Raw genomic sequence first — 12,049 nt, 5'->3', positions numbered from 1 at the left:
CTTTCATTAATGGGTTATGGGATACCAAGATTGAGAGGTATCTTCTTCTTGGGTCAGTGACATTAGTCAATGACAGCCTTACTCAGGCTCTGCAACTGGAGACAGCTGGTGTGCTGTCTTACTATATGACTTCGAAGAATGGGAGTCTACTGCAATGAGGAGTCTGCAACATTAAGACTTCTGTGGAGATGCCAGTTACCAGAATGATTACAACAGGAGACTGAAGAATGTCTGCTGCAGAACCAAAGAACAAGGGTCGATCAGTCTGCGGTGGAATGGGGCATTTGAAAATTGATTGCAAGAAGCCAACAAGGCAATTAGGAAGCATTAATCAGTGGAGGAGAATGCCAGTAAATATCACTGTCCTCAACTTGCTAGTCTTGTTTAACATCTCGATGGTAAGAAGAGGATCCGATGGCTTGAAAGTCAACAGTATGGCTGAAGATCTTCACAGTGAATAACAGTAGACATGGAAGCATTGGTATTCTCCGCTAGACCAAACGTCAACAGTGGATGTCAAAAGAAGAAAATAGACCGACCTTATGTGTAACCAGTACTGCATCTGGAGGTACTTAACTGCTATAGTGAGTCCCATGTCAAGTTACAGCTTGGTTGCTGCTGTCTTCGTGTATGGGTATTCATTTCTGGGATTAGGGATGACTTCATCCTTGGTCTGGATATTCTTTGAACTTACAATGCATCTGTAGATGTTGGATGACATCTCCTGCAACTAGATAATAAAGAAGTAGCAATGCAGTATCTGGGAAGTGAATCACGTTAAGTGAGTGATACCACTGAAAGATGTGATGAGAAAGTGCTGAAGAAGGGGCAAACAGCTGCATAGAACACCATCAATAATATGACTACAAGGTAGAACATCAGACAGGAAAGTAGCTTCATATGCAGATGCTCTTTCCAGACGACCCTGTAACATTGACTGTAGTCACTGCTGCAAGGTGGAACAAAGAGCCAGAGTTTCAGATCTTCTATGAAAAACAGTTAGCAGATGCATTTGTCTGGGTTTCAAGAAAGAGACTGAGTCTGGCTCAACCGTTCAAGAAAGACAATTGGAAGCTACCTGAAACTTCAGACTAATTGGGAATAACCTTACATTGTACTGAACAGATTCAGTGATGCAGTTGAATTCAGCACAATCCAAGAACGAAGACCATAGTTCAACTGGACTGTCTGGCGCCTTATCAGGGGGCTGTTCAGGACAAGCAACTTTAAGGATGGGGCAGTGTAATGGATCAGGAATGGGTGTTTCTTCCAGTTAAGAAGAAAGAGAAAATAAAGAAAGAAGAATCTAAAAGGAACTAAAAGGGATTCTTTTCTTAGAATAATGGATCCGTTTAACAATTTGTTGTATGTAATACAAACAATGGCACCTCCAGAAGCTTTTGTTCAACCAGAAGTGTTACTAGACTGGAATAACAACTTATAGAAATACATAAGGGCGCGAACGATGAAAATTATTACACTTCAACAATTAAAAGGATGAGTCAGGTACTTTTCTGCAGACCAGAAGGTATAAATACTGCTGGGGATCAGTGAACAGAATTAGTAGTTTTGCAAGGCCATGTTCAGTGCAGTCATGATAACAGTAAGTATTTGGTAACAGCGACTGAAGAGTATGTCACAGTGGACAGTGGTTGAATACAAGAAGTGTTTGGTGAGTTACTGGTAAACAGTAGCGAAAGTGACAATATTCTATTCATTCATACAGTGTTGGGTAGTTCTTTATAAACAGTAAAGTAATAATACTTGCAGAAAATTAATTGTATGAACTTTAGACTTATCTATTGTTATATTATAACTTAACTCTCATTAAATAAATATTGTATTTTTATTTGAATTTCTATTTTGTGTGTTATATACATTTATTGTCATTATTATTTATTTTATGTTTTTAGAGTAATAAACTGTATTAGTAAGAAATTTTTTGCATTTGTTAGTCTCTCAATATCTTTGTCGAACCACAAACATGCTAAACAATTTTAAAAATTATGTTAAAACATGAAAAGAAAATAAGTTATTAAAATATACTGTATATATAGCAGATTATGGCTGCATTATCTTGACACATTGCCATCACTTCTTATCTTTTATCACAATAATGAGGATATAATTAATAATTTTACCAAACTGTGACGTGTTAAAAATAATCAATGACGTATTCTAATTTAATTATAATAACTATAAAACTTGTATTAAAAAAAATAAATCTATAAGAAATCCTCTTATCACAGGAAGTAAATTACTTAAAAATAGTAATATCTATACAATGTTTGTTAACTTTTTATCACAGATAAACATATATTTGAAAAATAACAATGTGGATTTTACATTCACACTACTTCCAACAATGAAACAAATTAGTTCAGGAAATTGTAACAAGTCAAAATATTTCAATACATCTGTCAACTTTGATATTCTTTCCATTTCTGTTAAAGGATAAACATTAGAAACCATAATTAATATCAATTATTAAAAAAAAAAAATAAGTGAGGATCTTCGTTAATTAACCAAGAATAACAGGTTTAATTAACCTTTAATTGATTAACTTAATGATCCTGATGGAAAAGTAAGTTAATTTAACTTTTTTAAAGGCTGTAAAAGATCTTGTTCTATTTTTGTTTTGTTCTGATATTATATTATTTACAGACATAGAAAAATAATTATAATAATTTATAATTTATTATTATATTTATTACAATAATAATACTTTTTTTTTTGGAGGGAGGTGGAAATGCATTTATGCACGGAGTGTCGGGCTCCCGCGGATGGTATTATCACTATCAGCAGACTACCGACTAAAACCACCCCCCTTTCAACCAGGACTCGACCCGGAACCGTTTAACACATTACTTCCGGTTGAGTCCTCCTATACTAGACTGATTAGGTGCTATCTAATTTTCAGGACTATCCAGGTCAACCTTTTTGGCCCTGAGAATGTTGCCGACGAATCGGGCTACACTTTCCCAGGTGCTCAGGTCACGGAGCATCATCGCTACCATGTTGTGGGGACTCAGTGCTCCGAGATCCGCCTCTAGTGTCCCTCGATCTGCCACCCACCAAGTACATTTGAAAAAGTTGTGCTCAGCGTCGTCCCGTACACCGGGGCAATACAGGCAGTCGGGGGACGGCGCTTTCCCTATGACATGGAGGTAAGCGCGGAAGTACCCGTGACCCGTTAAAAATTGGGTCATGTAGTACTCCACCTCTCCATCGTCCTCTGGTCTCGTGGTCCCAGGTCTCTTACCATGCGAGGAACGTGCGAGTGCGTTCCTCGTTGGCAATGGTCACCCGGTCTTCGCCTGCCCGTCGCCTCCTGTAGATCACCTGGCGCTCCCTTGCTAAAGTAGCAATGGAGCAATGGGTATGACGCCGGCGACCACAAGTACTGCAGGCTCGGAGACCGTCCGATACGTGGAAGCGACTCGCAAGGCTACGGTGCGTTGCACCTGCGCGAGCCGCTTCCGGTTTCTCGCAACTCTTAATGCCTGGGCCCACACTTCCGACCCGTATAACAGGATGGAATGCACCGTGGACATCAGCAATCGCCGTCTGCTGGCCTTCGGTCCGCCGACATTCGCCATAAGCCGGCTGAGAACAATTACGGCTCTCGCAGCTTTGTCGGCGGCTGTACGAAGCTGAGTTTCCGGTCAATCATCATACCGAGGTACTTTGCGGCCGGCTTGGTCTCGACAACCTCTACCCCGACCCGCAGGAAGAGAAGGGTGTCGATACGCTTCTTCGTGAGAACTACGACCTCCGTTTTGCTGAGGGCTAGAGACAATCGTTGATCGTCCAGCCAGGCACCGACTCTGTGCATGGCTCGACTGAGCCTCAGTTGGGCGGGCTCCACGTCACGGTCTGCAAATAGCGCAACGTCGTCAGCGTACCCAACCAAGGCAGATTCTTCAGGCATATCCAGTCTCAGCAAGCCATCGTAGACGGCGTTCCAAAGGTCGGGGCCGAGAATCGACCCCTGTGCCGCCCCTGACGTGATCGTAGTCCTATGGCAGCCTGCTGCGGTCTCGTAAATGAGACCGCGGTTCCTCAGGTATGCGTCTACCATTCTGAGAAGGTATTGAGGCACATGGAACGAATGCTTCGGGTCCCGAATCATATCGCTCCACCGTGCGGAGTTGAACGCGTTTTTTACGTCCAACGTAACGAGAAGGACCACACGTCACGAAAAATGATTGTGGTCCTCTGCTCGCCGCACTGCCTCAACAACCTCCTGAATTGCGTCTAGGGTCGACCGACCCTGCCGAAAACCGTACTGGTTAGGTGACAGCCCACCTGCCTGATTTCTCGCCGCAAACAGTCTTTAACAAGCATACACAATGGGCGGTAGGAGGACGGGGACTCTGGGTTTTCTTTTCCCTTGGGAATTAGCACAAGACGCGCGGTCTTCCACCTGGCGCTAAAAGACCCAGCCTTCAGACATGCATTATACATGTCTAGTAGAAGACGGGGCCTGTAGCGTCCCACTAGTTTGAGTACCTCGGCCGGTATACCGCCGGGACCAGGGGCTTTTTTGCCTTTCAGCGACCGTAGGATTCCTTCCAGTTCCTCCATCGAGAAGAGCGGGAAGTCGCCCACGTCGCCGAAGTCCCGCTCGGCACGGACCGAGTGGGCCGGGAACAACATCTTAACGACTTGTTCCGCTTTAGCCTCGTCTAGTGGAGCTGGTGATCGCGAGACCACCAATCGCCGAGTTACTATCTTGTAACCTAGCCCCCAAGGGTCTGCATCCACGGTCTCCGTCAGTTCTCTCCAGCAGCGTGCCTTGCTCACAATAATAATAATGCCCTGAGTAGGTAAGACGTCAGACAAGGTGAGAAGGTAGGTCAGACAACCCTCGCATACTTTCAAATTACTACTATATACTTATATGTACTGTTGCCAGATGCAGTGCTTCAAATTGGAGAGCATAATGCTAGCTGGAAAGATGGGGAGTTGCAGTTCACATATGCACTTACACACACACTCTCCCACCAAGCCAGATGAGTGTGTAGCATCCCACCATGTTCCGGCGAATTTATAAGCAGCAATATGGGAATGTGAAAGCATTCACTCTTGGACCACCACCAAGTGAAGAACAAGAAGAAGAAAGAAGTCCCCTGGCCAGCCCAACATGGGATCTCTTGGCAGATGTCAACATCTCTGCCAAAGCAACAGGCCTGGCATGAAGCCCGCTACTGCCAGGAGGCATAACAGAAGATAAGACGGAACTGGATGGGCACTGGTTGGGGAGAAATGCCTCGGCTGCACCACTGGAAGACTAATAATGCTGATCCAACATTACGGGGCTCTGAGGACCACCATTGCCATACTGTAGTAGGGACATAACTGCTGCTGAGGAAAAGCTCGATCTGATTCCAATGGATAAGCCTCAACTCCCCAACTATAATCTGTTGAGTCAAGCCGACATAACCTGGAGACTGGCGACAGAACTAAACAGCCCTTCTCAGGGCTACCTCATCAAAGGGATAAACGGCCCTTTTTAGTTCCACTACTATACTCCATCCTGCCAGTAGCTATCTTTTTAGTTATAGAGTCTAGCAAATTTTACAAAATAGGTGAACATCTGCTATCACTTGATATCTACATATCACTAAATGAATTCTCTAAAGTATTTTTACCTTCCCTTTCCATAAGACTTAAGGAAGGTAATTCGGTTAACTGGCATTTCTCCCACCACCACCCCATTCGGTCGCCCTAGAGCATAGACCAAATGTTCCGTGCCAAAAACGGCTACTGTGCCTCTAAAAACGGTATAGCGACCTCGTTCCTAACTGCTCCTAATGAGCTACCTAACTTGCGTGAGCTAATTAAGCAAGGTGCTATACAGCACCCGCTTAAGTGTCCCAGTCGCTCACTTGTCAACAATAAAACTAAATCGGGGAGGCGCACCCCTTGTTACAATTAAAACTATCGAAGTTCTTAAAATAAAAGGCAGCAATTTAGGCTGCCACGCCTCGGTCGCTATATGCCAGCTAGTACCTGTCCACCATTTAACAGCGCTTGGAACTGATTTGGCTGATGGCCAGCCATATTCTCAAGAATGACTTCCCACAGCAGAGCTACAGGAGTCCATATTATATTAATTTAACCCTTAAAATTACCGATGACGGTTGAACATAGCAACCTCATCGAGGAACTCCCACACAGACCGACAATGCGGCTCTCGCCACACTGACTCGCCGTTTGTGAGCGGCCAAGTTTCCCCCTGACCTCTAAGTTCCAGGGTGGCTCGATCTCTGGCCCCCCCCAAGAGCAGGGCAGTCGAACATCATATGCACGTTCGACTGGACCTCCCCGCAGACACACAACTCATCAGCCACCAGGCGAAACCGAAACAGATATTAGTTCAGGTTTACATGGTTGGTGAGCACCTGGGCACCCGACGCCCTTAAAAACGAACTCAAGGCATACCATCCCCCAGATCCTGTATAAAACTATACAAGGATCTTCCTTTAGTCGTGATGTGCCATTCAAGCTGCCATGTCTCCATCGCGAGGCTCCATAGCCTCTTCCGCAGACGGGAGATGATGGGCAACTGTACGAAATTTTGTTCCGGTGCATTGTGATTACCGTTCCGCTCCGGTTCTGGCTCGAAACCGCATCCCAAATGCCTCGGCCTCCCGACCTCTTCGCTACTTCCACATGATTGCTCGAACTTTCACCACTAAATCGATTGGGAGAGCCTTTCCTAATACGGTAGTAGTCTCGTAGGAGGTTGTTTTAAATACACCAGTGCATACTATCATGGCTCTGCACTGGGCACTCCTTCAATTTTGAAGCAGCGCTCTATTTCTTTCCAACCTATGCGCCCAAACTGGCGCCGCGTATGCGATCATACTTTCGAAAACGCCTCGGTACACCAAGTACATTTGGCGGCCCGAGAGCCCGTAATGCTTCCGAGCAATCCTCCTAAGCTTGTGTATCACAGAGACAGCGTCCGCCGCAACTTGCTTAATATGGTTACTAAAAAGCAACTTATCATCAAACAAAACACCTAGGTACTTATGAACTTTCACTCGGCTGATTACACAGCCTTTATATTTAATATGGGGGTTTCGACTGCATGATAATTTGTCTGCACCCTTCAGAAGCATGAACTTCGTCTTGGGCACAGAAATCTTTAAATTTTGAATGTCCGTCCAGCCCTCGGCGGTTGACAAAGCCGCCTGCGCTCTACTTTCCAGCTGCGGTCGTGAATTGCCACGATTTAAAAGGAGACGGTCATCGGCGAAAGCCTGGGCCGTGACTTCTTCTGGGAATGTCAACCCCAGAAATCCGTCAAACACCAGGTTCCACAGCAGGGGACCGAGAACGGAACCCTGCGGGCTTCCCCTGGTGACGGACTTTTCCACAATTAGGTGCGCAACTTTAAACAGAGCCGTACGGTTAGACAAGTAGTCTCTTACCACGGCCTGAAGGGCTTCGGGAACATTGCGGCGTTCCAAAGCATAGAGGACAGAACTCCAACACAAGGAAGGAAATGCTGCCTCTATGTCAATAAAAATAGCCAAATCATATTTGCAGTCGGGGATCTTGCAGTCGGCAAGAGCATTTTAGATACAATCCTCAGTTCCAACCCTTTTAATGAAACCATATTGGCCTCGAATTAGAAAACAGCTCATATCGATGTTTTCCTCGAGCCGTTCCACAACCAGCCTTTCAAGTAACTTGCCGAGAACAGGCAAGAGGCTGATGGGCCGATAACTGCCGACCTCACCAGGATCCTTTCCAGGTTTCAGGAGTACCCTCACTAACGCCACCTCCAGCAAGCCGGAAAGCAGCCCCAGCTTAGGCATCCCGTGAACAGTCTGCCAAGCGGCTCCCTTATGACAGGCAATAGATGGTGAAAATATCCGGGTCAAGTTGGTCAATACCCGGTGCCTTCTTTAATGCCATTCGAGAAACCACTCAGTCTATATCTTCGGGTTCCAGAGTCCGAACGCAGGGAATGGTGTTTCACCCGCCCTGACGCCGATTTCCGCTTCACCCTCCGAAGCATCTGGAAACAGAGTAACCAGGAACGCCCGGTAAGTCGCCACAGATGTTACAGTGTGGTCACGACCACTTAACCCGCACCGGACACTGGACAACACGTGCAATGGCTTTAGCCTGTAACACGTCTTTGCGAGCTGCAAAGGATCGCGTTGCAACTCGCGCATGGAGTCTTTCCAAAACTTGAGTTTGGCTTCTTTGATGGCGTGAGCATATTCGTTACGGGCAAGCCGGTAGATCCGAAGACGCTCAGCGCGCACGTTGTTGACGATGGTCCCCATTAGGGGGCAGCGCTGGTACCTTATCCGCGCGGATCTCACTCTTGCGCGCAGCACACTTAGGTCAGAGGACCACCATTTCTTGCCGGGCCTCCGTCTGCGTTCCGCAGACGACTCCCCGGAAAATGGGGTCATGACGGCTCCAGGCAAACTCAGATCAGCGGACTGGCTGTCTATGACGGGTCCGTCCATTGGCCTAGGCCGCCGTAGGACCTCGTCACAGCCAGTCTTGATGGCCCGGCCGATTAGCTCCGCCATCAAGTCTACCTCCTCCCTACACTCCATGCGCTAATGCAATCCTTGTAAGGCAGTGTCGCACACACGCCTCAGCCTGTGTCGATCCAGGCCCCTTAGGTTGTAGCGACCTGGATTTGGTGCCCTTAGACCGCCTCCGTAAGCAATATCATAGGTTATAAGACTATGATCGCTCACACTGGCCTCGAGCCAGACAGTCCAACTACCTGTCCTCCGAAGCAAGTCGCCCGTCACCAAAGTGACGTCTATGTAACTCTCTCCCAGTTCTCTGGAGAAAGTTGGCGGCTGCTCCGCATCATTAATAAAGTAGAGGTTTCTGGCTTCTGCGAACTGTTCGTGACCAGCGCCTCTGGGGTCTGTGAGTGGCGAACCCCAGGCGGTAGACTTGGCGTTTGCGTCCAGAGCAACCAACACTCTGGTGCCCGGGAGATCGTCCAGAATCCCGCCCAACTTCGCCAGCAAGTCATCGATACTCCGACCCGGGAAATCTGGAAATTTTCTTTCCTCGGGTCCAGGAGTTAGCTCGGGTCTTCTGTAGGGTTAGCTCCGTCATTGCTGATGAAGCCCCCTGATCAGGTTTTATAGGGACCACCTTAACAGTGGCCCGGTTAATTTTGCTTGCCGGCGCCTTGGCTGGCGGCGGCGGACCTACTCGCGCAGGCGCGGCCGTTACTGAGGCGAAGGAGATAGGCTTCTTAACCTTCTCCTCCATCCTGTTAATAGATTTCTGGAGTTCACCCAAAGCTTGACAGTTTACCTGTTTAAAACTTCGGACTCCCTCCACAACCTGATCCACCTTGCCAGGTAGTCGAGTAACGACTGAATCTAAAGCAAGGTTAGCGTCCTGGAGGCCTTTGCATCTAATTGCCAGTCCCGAAACCAACAATCCACACTCGCTCAAATACGAGTCCACGAGCTGCCTCAATTCGAGAGCAACTCTAGACTTCTTCTTTGCGGAAATCTTGGCCCATTCGGCCCTCATTTCCTCGAATCGCCCCAAGCCATCCATCCCGGAGGTCACCTGCTTTGACACAGGCTTCCTCCCAGAAACGTCACGCTCAGGGACAGAATCCGCTCTGCTGCTTTCAGCCTTCCCCGACTTCGCAGCGAGGCGTCCTTCGGACTTGGCGCCCCCTCCTGTGCCGTGTCCTCGCTGTACGGATCCAGCTTTCGCCTTTTCTGCACAGCTCGAGACAGAGGTTTCCCGCAGGATTTTAGTGCAGACCGCATCACTCGGGCGCTCCACTACCCGAGGGGCTTCCGCGATGTCCTTATCGGAAGACCGGGGCCGCGGCGGTGACCTACCGATTGACCTCCTCGGCAAGAAGGGGTCACCGGCAACCAGGTCCTTGGCCAAACCGACCAAGTCCTCCAAACAACCTCCCCCGGGTTGGTCCATCGCTGAACAATCTGACAAAACACCAGCTGTGTTACCAGGCACTACAATTCACAGCTTGTATGAATCTATCACCTACCACAATACCAGGTGAGCGTGTAACCTCTCACACCCCAAACGGACCGTCTGTTCCACAGTCCACCTGAGGAGTCAAAAAGCTAAAAGCTCCTTCCACCGGCTAGGTTGGAGCGAAATCGCTTCTCGAACCTGCCAGAGGATCTAAAATGTATTTAGGCCTCACCAACTACGTACAGGGACACGATATTACAAAGAAAACGTTCTTATTTGGCCGACAGCAGCACTACTGCAACACACTATGTCGCCGCTTCATCAAAACTCCACAGCAACGCAGGTTGACTAACCGCTGCTGATCGTTGTCAACCCCGACGACAAGAACGTAGAACGCTGTACTTGCAGAATCAAATTAAATTAGCACCGGTTGCAAAAAACACAAGTTTTACAGCACGGGGCCAGAGGGCAAGAAGCGATAAGGAAGGTAAAGTAACTTTACCTTATTTCACTTCCATTCAGATATAAAATATTATTTGTAAAAGAACTTATAAAATTAACTTGACTGAAAGGGCAGTATTACCAGCTTCCAACTCTCTTATCAGTCTTAGAAGTTTATCATCTTCTTAATTTCCTTGCATTTAATTATTATTTTATAATATTATTATTTTTATTTTATCATAATAATTATGAATTATTATTAATAATTAGCAAGATTATATATGATTTTGTAAATAAAATCAGATTTGTATAGGAAAAGTGTTTCATGATTTGTTTGTACTATTTTAGACAAAATTAATTATTAATAACTATTTTCTGCCATCTTGACTACATTTGAGCCACCACAGAAAAAAGCTAGTCCTTTGTGAACGCTTTTATTACCAATCATTAATAAATTGAAGTCATAAACAATAGAGAACCATTACAGTATGTTTCATTACAAAAACGCATCCCAACCTTCACATGCCTCAAAGATTATATCTAAAAAAATTTGCTACACTATACTAAATTCCATAATATACACTTAAATTACAGTTTTTTACATGTATTAAACAGCAATGAATCACTTAAGGAGATGTCTGATATTCAGGAACATTATCATTAAATGTTACCTGTATGTCACTAATTGTCTTTCACATTTAAGGTTATTAAACAGTTTCCACTTTTTTCTTATTGTATCATCAGTTATTCAATTCAACTAGAAGTGGTATTTATTTGGTCTAATTATCACCAGGAAGAAACTTCCCTTTATATAAATCTATTAATTTCATGAATTAAGCAAGTAAGCTTTCCTACTTAATAAACATTGATGTCAATGCAATTTTGTGTTCAGTATAACACATTCTGCTATGTTTCATAAATGAAATGTACAGTTTAAAATATAAAATAAGTAGGAAGACTGACAACTTGAATTGATAAAAAAATCAGATATCGATGCTAAAAACCAAACAATTTATACTAGAGGTGCTACTTTGCCACTATTTAATAATCCCTTTGCCCTTTTTAATTCTCCTAAGTAGGAAACAGAAATATGCACCAAGCCCAGATAGTTATCATCTGATTAACCATATTGCTGCCAATGTGATTTTGCAGTTGGAATCATCATCTAAGTATGGTAGCTCATCTAAGTATCTATGGTATGGATAAGAAGTGAGAAGGGAAGGACAAAACACCCACAATGTAATGGAATAATTTACAATCCTTCTAGGTGAATGATCATAGGAGCCAGTCATGATAGCATGTTTTTTAAAGCAATTTATACATATTTGTAAAAATAAAATAATTTCATTATTCATCATTAGTGAGTTATTAACAAATAAAAAAAAGCTATGAGTCTATTAATTTCACAAAATAAATAATTAAATTTCACTTCAAAAACTATTCATTAACTGAAAAAAACTGATAACTTGAAAAAATTCAATAACTGAAAAAAATTAATTTATAACTATTTACAAAACAGCTACAGAAAAATAAAATTTTATAATCTAATTTTAGGCCAAATCATTCTGGATGAGTAACTTAAAACCGAATGAGCAGACTCAATTCCAGTTATTTGAGTGTCACCATTAATATTGCTACCGTT

At 44.8% G+C, this 12,049-nt stretch overlaps 1 protein-coding gene across 1 annotated transcript in view; it reads right to left on the bottom strand.

The window, feature by feature from the left end:
* LOC142331420 (hydroxyacyl-coenzyme A dehydrogenase, mitochondrial-like) overlaps nucleotides 1–12,049 on the bottom strand; it is a 53,589-nt gene that overhangs the window by 30,278 nt on the left and 11,262 nt on the right. The gene's annotated exons all lie outside the window — the stretch shown is intronic.

The sequence above is a fragment of the Lycorma delicatula genome, chromosome 1, assembly GCF_047948215.1.
Source record: "Lycorma delicatula isolate Av1 chromosome 1, ASM4794821v1, whole genome shotgun sequence".
NCBI lineage: Eukaryota > Metazoa > Arthropoda > Insecta > Hemiptera > Fulgoridae > Lycorma > Lycorma delicatula.
Note: the sequence above shows the minus strand (reverse complement) of the source record. Positions and strands in the feature narration are given on the sequence as shown.